We start from the raw sequence: 8964 nt of genomic DNA on the forward strand, positions 1-8964 counted from the left end.
ACAGACTCAACAGCATCCCACAGCATTTTAGTGACTCCCTGCTGTGGTTTCTGGGGCTCCTTCTCCCTCCAGAAATGCTCTTACAAGAGTCTTCCCTGTGAAAGTCATCTCTGCCTAGCAGCCAGGTCTTCTAAGAAGGTGAAATTTTAAATAGAGCCCAGAAGGAAGAATTTCCTCCTGGCTTATAGACAACTACCTGAATTTAGGCAGTGCATTTGTGGTGGAAGTGGGAGGTCAGGAACTGTTGCTGTCTGTGTGGCAATTTCATCTCTGTGCTGAGCCCACCCTGCAAATATCTCTGCTTCCACTTCTGCAGCCTGCAGTTCGGCACAGGTGGGCACTAAAGTCTCACAGGTAACAGGGCTGTTCTGTGCTGGATGCCAGGTAGGTTGTACTAATGCAAATGCTACACCAGCCCCTGGCAATTCTGACTCTTCTGCGCCTCGGCATAACCAACCCATTGCAAATAAAGTTTTCAGACTAGGGTCCACATTCCCTGCTCAGGGAATTCCCTGGGATATTGGCCCATGGCTGCAATGCCTGGCTGTGTCAGGAGCCCCATGGATGAGACACAAGCAGTTTCAGGTTCTTCTTTCTGTTTGAGGAATATCTTGGATGGCTTCTCCTGGCAGGAGAGTCCCACTGCAATGCCGGGAAATAGAGAGGAGCTGCTCCCCTCCACTGCTTGTCTCTGCTAGGTCCTCAGCTTGACAGTGCCCAGAGCCTCTACTAATGTATCCACGGAAGGAAAGGGCTCCATTTTCCAGTCCTGGACTCTCTAAACTCCGTGTTTCTACCCTGAGAAATGGCATTACTCTATTGAGAAAATGTGGAGACCTGCTGCAGGGGGAATCCGTGGCAGGATAAATCTATCTGATGAAATTGCTCTGCTCCAGGGATACGGGCATAATAGCACCCTGTGTTTGGCTGCACTCTGTGTTTGCACATCACACTAGCCTTAGCAGCTCTCCAGGTTTCTCACCACTCAAGTGTGGCCTCCAGCACTGGGCTGGTCTCCTCACCATGATGGGTTGATACTAACGGAAGGAGCCTTCATGAAATGTGCACTGTTGGAGAGCATGCAACAGATGCCCTCCAGGTGAGATATTCCCTCGCTGCTCTAAGCTTCATGCTCCCACCCCAATTCCCTGATGCTTGGCTGGCCCTTGGCTTGGTTCTGATGTCACAGCCTGAGGCTGCCTGACTGCAGACGTGTCCTGAGCTTTTGCGGATGTACATGAAAGGATGGAAATAGCATCTACATTTTGTGACTTATTGCCACAGCTTGTTACCAGTTTTTAAGTCTGCACAAGGCCTAAATGTCTCCATGTTGCCACTGCAGTCTGGCTTTCAATCAGCCCCCAAATGGAGATGCAGAGATTCCTCTCTCCCCTGCCAAACACAGGCTTGGACCAGAGTCCTCTCCAGTCAGACCTGAGTTAATTCCAAGAGAGGTCCCTGCTCACTGTAAGAGGCAGGAACTCATCCTAAACACTTCCTTTAGTGTGGCCAGAAACTAGCCTTGGTGCTCTTGCCTTGCTCCTCATTATCCACACTTTGCCTTAGGCTGGTGTCTAGGATCTGAACAGGACAGGTTCCCAATGTACCCAGCTGACTCTTCACTGTCTCCCATGAACTTTCCTTTACCATTGCTCAGCATGATCACCATCTTTTCCCTTCCTGGGGACTGCAAACACCCTATTTTCTGCCAGAGTGAACATCCAATAAAGGGCCACAGCATTCAGTGACGTTGACAAAGTCACCCCATTGAATGAAGAAGGGTCAGCGCAACCCTGTTGGGTTGGGAAGAGCCAGCTCAAGGCATTTGCTTTGGGGAAGAGCCAGGACAGGCCTTGTTGGGTCAGACAGGCAGGAGCCCCATGGCATGTCTCAGATAGCTACTGTCCCCAGGCATCTCATCAGAGGATGAGGCTGAGATGAGCTTCTCCAGTGCTGAAGGCAGAGTTATTTCAGGCGGGTGTTGAGCAGCCTGGTGCCAGGCTTTCGACTTGACCAGGTTTAGGGCAGCACCTAGCACATTTCATGGGGTGGCAAAGTCTTTCCCAGCAGTGGCAGCAATTCAGAGACCAACACATGCACTTGCCCTGGGAGTCTGGAGAAGAGGTGGGGAGCACTGGTATCCCCCTTTGTACAGCTCTTCCTAACTGCAGCACACATGCACAGGCACACACATGCACATTGCATGCCCCTGCGCTGGGGCTGAATGGATTCTGCCTTGAGACAAACAGTCCAAGATGCTTGCCAGTCATTTGCAGGCTGTAAAATAATAAGGGAGGAAGGAAAGCGACACCTTCATTTCAGCTTCTGCCTGTCTTGCGTTCCAATCTCCGACAGCCAGAGACGGGGCAGAATAAAACATCTGCTTAATTTGACCTGTCGACTCTTCAGGGAGAATTGCTCGCACCCGCCGATGCGAAGGTCACCTCATTAAGAGGAGCAAGAGCTGAGTCCCCCACCTGGGGGAGGCTGGGTGACTCCAACCTGCTGAAGGGTGACCTTTTCTCCAGGCGCGCGTGGTGCGGGAGGAGACGGGTCCTGGCACACGTGCTCCAACCCAAATGGCAGTTAGTTTTGCAGACACTTACATGTCCCGAGCACTGGTTTTGAACTTTTCATTCTCACAAGCTTGTCAGCTCTTGAAAGCTGTAAGTGCCTGAGGTGTCTCTTGTTCGCTGATGGGGTGAGCATGACACTGGTGAAAAACACTCCCTCCCTCACTGGCAGAGCTTGGGGAGAGCAGGATCAAGCCCAAGATTCCCACCCACAGGAAGGTCTGGGTGCATCTTGGGCCCACCATGAACAGACCTTTCCTTCTTCAGCATGTGTGAGCAGACCTGTGTCTCAGGTCCCCAGAACACTGGCTGGATGTGGCCCAGACTTGGTCGATGAGCGGCCTGTGGGAAGGCAGCATGTGTGCACGACTCCCCGGTGTAACCCAGCTTGCGGTGCAGAATGAAGAAGGGAGCATGAGCCCCATGGGCTGCCTGCTGGCACCCTGTGTGCAAGCTCTCCTCCCATCCCCAGCACTCTCCCTCGCCCCACTGGTCCCCAGTGTTTGCAGAGCCCCAGCCACTCCGAGCCTGCGTGGGCAGCAGGGCACTGCAAGGCCAGCAGCGGCGTCTGTGCCATGGGAAAGCAAATGATGCCTGGTTTCCCCTTCTGCCTCAGAGGGGAGGGCTTTTTGCCTTTCATGTTATAACCGAGCTGGGGAAAGAGAACATCAACTTTCCTTGCCAGCAACGCAGCGTTCAGGCTGCCGCACTCCTCCAGCAGCCCGGCAGAGCATGTTGGCCTGCACACCTCCCCCGAGAGCTGCCCTTCCACCCCTTCCCGGAGCAGGAGAGGAGAGACATGCCCGCCTCCTCCCTTGCGCTGCCCTCCACAGACCTTTAATTCTTTCTCCTCTGATGTTAATCTTGGAGGTGGTGCACAGGTCAAGTTTAATATGCTATCCTGGGGGAGTTTCATTTAGAGCCAGTGAGAGGGAGACTGGGGATTCAATTAGGGTTTCCCGTGTAGTCCGAGAGCATCATCAGCTTCAAAAGGCAGCAGGCTGTGCTCAGAAAATGCCAGCAGAGGCAGTTTCCCACAGACCTGACTTTTACCCACAGCTCTTGCCCGTACCTGCTGCCTCTCTGCCCCACACCGCTGTGCCCAGCACACACCCTGTCACGACCACAGTGCTACTGCCCAGGGCCACTCGCAGATGCCATCCCTGACTCGCACACCTGCCCATGCACACCTCCTGGCCCACGTGCATATGTGTGTGTCAGCACCCAACCCTGTGTGCTGGGAGAAGAGCTGGCAGCAATGGCAATGGCATGCCCACTCACTCCTCCCTCTGCCTCAGTTTCCCCATCTGGTAAGTAGGAGTCAAAGGGCCTAGGGTGGTAGTTACAGATGGTTCTCCTATGAGATCGGGGGGGGGGGGGGGGGGATGCACAGAGACCCCACTGGCACAGGGGTACCTGTCTGAAGCATTTGTTGGGGGTGTCAGGGGTATGTTGACGGCTCCAGACCACCAGGTTCCGCCGTGCAGACTGAGACACCTCATTCCCATCTGCTGCTTGGGCACGTGGCAGCAGCGCCGTCCATAATGTGAAAGGACAGGCAGTAAAAGACTGTGATGGGGATCATAAATATCCATTAAACCAGCTTTTAATCTATTCTGATAACAACAGGGATGCCGGTGAGCGAGAGACAGGAGCCTGGCAGGCTGTGAGCAGGGAGCAGGTGGCATGCAGACAGCAGGGCATCGCGGCATCCTGCCACGGGCTCTCGCTGCCCATCAGAGATGAACCATCTCTGCAGAGCATGGAGCCAGGGGCAGTTCCTGGGTACAGGAGGGCATGCTCCCACACTGCCTCCTCCAGAGAAAGAGCTCCCGCCCAGCACACAGCCCTGGCACCAGCTGCATGAGACCTGACATGACACTGATTCGTCAGGAGGAAATAGAGTCTGTGCCCGGATAAGAAGGTGAAGCCACAGCCCCTCTTCCACCAGCGTTGATCCAGCAAAGGAGAAAGCATGTTTTTGCCTTCCCTTGGTGCTGGGGAGCAGAGCCACGTCCTAGCCCTTGGAGGCAGGTGGTCCACAAAGGGAAAAACCTGGCTTCTCTCCATCACTCCCCAGCAAAACCTCCATGTAGAGCCCCTCAATGAAACCCTGTTTGTATGTGGCCACTCACCCTCTGGTATATGGATCCAGTTCTTTCATCCTGCCTGCCAGAGGCAACAGACTCTTCCTGGAGCTCCTCTGGGTACTAAGGGCATCCTCTTTCTTAAGTCATGTTGACAAGTTTCTCCCTACTTTGTCTACAATGTCTTCACCTTCCTCCCTGCCAGTACTGCCACCCACTATTTATGGCTGTACAGCATGGAGCAGGTCACGTCTGGTGTCCTTCCTCTGGTTTCAGCATAGGACAATGTGCCCCTGGATTGCTGCTGCTGCTGCCACGATGGTCTTTGCTGGAGTCAGAGCCAGCTGCAAGATGGCAGATCCTTCCCCTGGGAACTTCCCGATGCAGACTTTTCCACAATGTACAAATTTTAGAGGGGGTGAATATTCCGCCTAGAAATATCAAAATGTTTAGCTGGGTTTTGATGCTGCTGAATCATTAAACAGTAAAATGCGAGATAGAATAGAAATGTAGATTTGAAGTAATATGATAATATAAAAGCCCAAATGGAATGAAACCAAATGATAATGTCAAATTGAAATGTTCATCTCTCATTGGAAAGAATCTTTTCGACGTTATTGAAACAAAATGTGAAAGTTGAAATCATTTGATTTGACACTTCTCCATAGAAAAAAATCATCAGGATCGACATGTTCCCAGGAGATGTTCAGATTTTAAAAGCTGCTCTGCTGGAAAAATGTTGCCAGACAGAAATAAGACAGAGCAAAGGAGCCAGTTTCTCCCTCTGCACCCACTCTGAGCCAGTGGTCTGACATGTAGAGAAGACTAATGCAAAGGATGCTCAAAAGGAACAAAGCAAATTCTGCCCTTGACTCCACTCCCTTACCAGCCTGTGCCCCGCTCTGTGCCCAGAGAGAGTGGCTGGCCAACAACCTGACCCTGCACCACCCCTGCCAGGGCCACGCCAGCCAGGGACTTGTATTTTACACTGCTTCTCCTGCCTGTGTCTTTCACTGTTTCTTATTGCTGGCAGCAAGTGCTGTCGGCAGCAGCACCGTGGCTCACATGGGAGGTTGTTCTGCAGCAGAAAAGCTGGTGCTCTGGGATTTCACAGCCCATCGACTTGCCCAGTCCTGTCTTTCAGCATTTTTGTATTTTTTTCATGACCCCTCTTGAGTCCGACACACCTGCCAGAGCACGACTTGCTCTGAGATGCTGACCTGGGTGGTTTGCACCCCTCCAGCACTTTCTGGCTTGCCCAGTGTGGAAGGGAGTGGTGAGAGGTGCCCAAGGGCAGCAATGGCCCAGCAGTAAGTAAAATCCACCCCTCTCTGCACATGCTTTGATAAGCTGGCATCTGCCTCCAGAAAATGCTGCCCTTGGGGTGGGCAGAGCTAGGATCCAACCCCCCCTCCCTTGACATTACCTGGCCTGGAGGAGCAGGCATTACCATCCTCCTGAACTGGTCCGAGGCCCCTGCTCCCCCCAGTGCATTACTGGGACTCCAGGGCTTTCCCAGGCTGGCAGAGGAAGGCAGGAGACCCGGCAGTGCCAGCGCTGCTTGGGTAGCAAGTGCCCACAGCGGAGAGCACAGCTTGCTGCACAGAGTAAATTGGTCCTTGCAGCCTGCTCTGCAAGGGGGTGGATGCCCAGAAAGCCCTGCAGCAGCCAGGTTTTCTGCCTGTGCTGGGGGAGAGCAGGATGCAGCCAGGGCCAAACCTCCTTCCTGGCTTGCTCCCTCCTCTCCAGACTGCAGAGCTTGCCACGGCCGAGGCTGGTGCTAATGAAGATTTCCTGGAGCGCTTGCTTAGCAGAAAATGATTGGTTACACCCGAGCTCGTAATTAAAAAAAAGAGAGCGAGTGCACTAATGGGTATTTATTTGACTGTTACCTTGTCATGTATTTATCGATGCAGATAAATTCAAAATCATTAAATGCTTTACGGGGCCTGACAATTTACAGCCCCTGTCAGCACTCCGCACCCTGCCTCTGTGGTGGCAGAGCAGCGTGGTGCGGTAGCACGGCCGCAGGCAGGGGATGGATTCTGGCTCCCCTCTGCCTCGGCACAGTGTCAGGAGCCAGCTGGGACATGTGGAGGCATGGGGGACAGCAGCCTGGGATTAAGTGTACACGTGAAAGAGGTGCTGAGGTGGTGCTGTGTCTCCATCTCTGCTCCGCAGGGATGTGCAGTGACAACAACAGGTCTCCGCTTGTGGCTGGAAGTGCAGCCTGGGTGTGATGGGCAGTGATCTGAGCTTGTCTCCAGCTCCCCACAGCCCCCATCCCTGACTCAGACATCCCTGTGTGGATGACAGCCCCAGGCAGGTGGGACCAGAGATGCCTCCAGGGCAAGGTGGGGCTGAAATAATTTGTCATCTCTGTGCAAGTGGAAATCTCAAACCAAGCACATGGGAGCTGTCTGCCATTGCTCAGAGGCCAAACATGAACCAGCATGACCACAGCACAGGGGAACTCTTCCTCTGCCTTCTTTCTTGAGGTGGAAAACCCTTTCAATGCCTCCCCATCACAGAGCCAATGAAGAGTGGATGAAGGGAGGATGAACGGTTCTCCCAGCTCTGTAACAAGCACCAGGGGCAGCCCGGAGTAGCCACAAATCTCTAGAGAAAGGGGCATCTCTTGACTCAGTGTTTGCATAGCAACAAGGCCCTGCCTTCATACTGATTATACAGCCTCTAATTACTTTATTATTCCCATTAGCCAAGGGGGGCAGCCCCTTCCTCTTGAAGCATCTGCAGGCAGCCTGGGCTGGGCCCGAGTGTGGGATCCCAGCACTCTGATTGCCTGTCACCATCACTGGTGACATGTGCAGCTCTCATGTGTGGCAGCACCTGAGCTGGCACATCCTCCTGCCCTGTAACTCCAGCTCCACCCTTAGCACCTAGAGTGGGCACCCATGGGTGCACATCTGTGCAGCATGATCTGCCCTGTGCCTTTGCACGTGCTGAGTGTGTGTACACGCCTGTGTGCACACTTTCCGTGTGTACCTGTGTGTGTGGTGCAACTGCTCTCCCCCTGTTTCCCTTGGGATTTTCCAGGGAGATGGTTTTCCCCAGAGAAGCAATGCTCTCTCTGCGGAGCGGCTGCTCCCCCCAGGATCTCCGCAGCACAGAGCAGAGTTGGCGGCAGCAGCAGCAGCAGCCCTGAGCTGGGGCAGAGACACAGCCGCTGTGGCACTCCTCCTGCCTGCTGCCAGGCCTCCACATCCCCACGACCCAAACCGGTTCTTGGGATGGGGCCCAAACAGCATCTCTTCCAATGCAGATGTGCACCTGCCTCTCCCACAGCTCTGTCCTGAACCCGAACTCGCCAGGGCAGGGAGGTCACCAGCTTCCTCAGCTCAGACCTGCTTCTCATTGTGGCAGGGCCCTTTGAGGGGGAACGTTTTCATCTTGATCTCTGCGGTCTTTCACTGTGAGGAATGGTCAGGCTGATGCTGGGCTGGTGTCAGCACAGGGGTGAGCGCAGCTGGTGATGCTGCAGGCTGGCCTCGGGCACAGCTGGGAGAAACCTCTGCCGGAGCACCTGCCTCTGAGCGTGCTGAGCCGGCTGCCTCGCTGCTCTGGCTGTCTATAGGCAGCCTGGGAGACAGGAGCACAGCCTGCTCCTGCCTGCGCTGCTCTGCCCTGCCCACCAGCTGCAGTGTAGGAAGCTCCTTGCTCAGTGTTAACATCAGAATGAGAGCCCTGGGCAGTATTCAGACCAGCCGGGGCACTGAGCTTCCTCCCAGCAGCTCAGCACCCACCAGCGAGAGTGGATGCTGCATCGGCGAGTGTGGCGTGGGCTCGGTGAAAATCTCTGCGAGAGCAGCTCTCATTGTGCTCGGAGCACGTGGCATGGCAGCTTGGACAGCATAATTGTTTGGGAGAGAAAAGGCAAGAACTGGGGCTGTGCATATAAGTAGGTCACACGCGAGGCTGGAGATGAGGCCACGGGCGCAGACTATAAATACAAGAGGGAGAAGAGAGGGAAAAGGGGGATGGGGATGTGTGGGCTTGGACAGTGAGAAAGCGTGGGGGGTCTCACAGACAGACAGACATGCAGGACCATGTCCCTCCCAGCTGTGCAAAGGCACAGAGGTCTCTCTGCTGGATTTCTTGCCATCAGCAGAATCCTAACTTTTCACTCCATTGCTCCCCTTCCAGCACAGGAGAAATCCTGTCCTGTCCCCCTTGACCAACACAGTCCAGTATCAGAGCTCTTGCCTGCTGGGATCTATGTGGGGAAGATGCTCACAACTATGCAGCCTCTAGCTGTTCTCTCTGCTGGGTGCATAACAGCCTTT

Source organism: Athene noctua, chromosome 24 (assembly GCF_965140245.1).
Source record: "Athene noctua chromosome 24, bAthNoc1.hap1.1, whole genome shotgun sequence".
NCBI classification, from domain to species: Eukaryota; Metazoa; Chordata; class Aves; order Strigiformes; family Strigidae; genus Athene; species Athene noctua.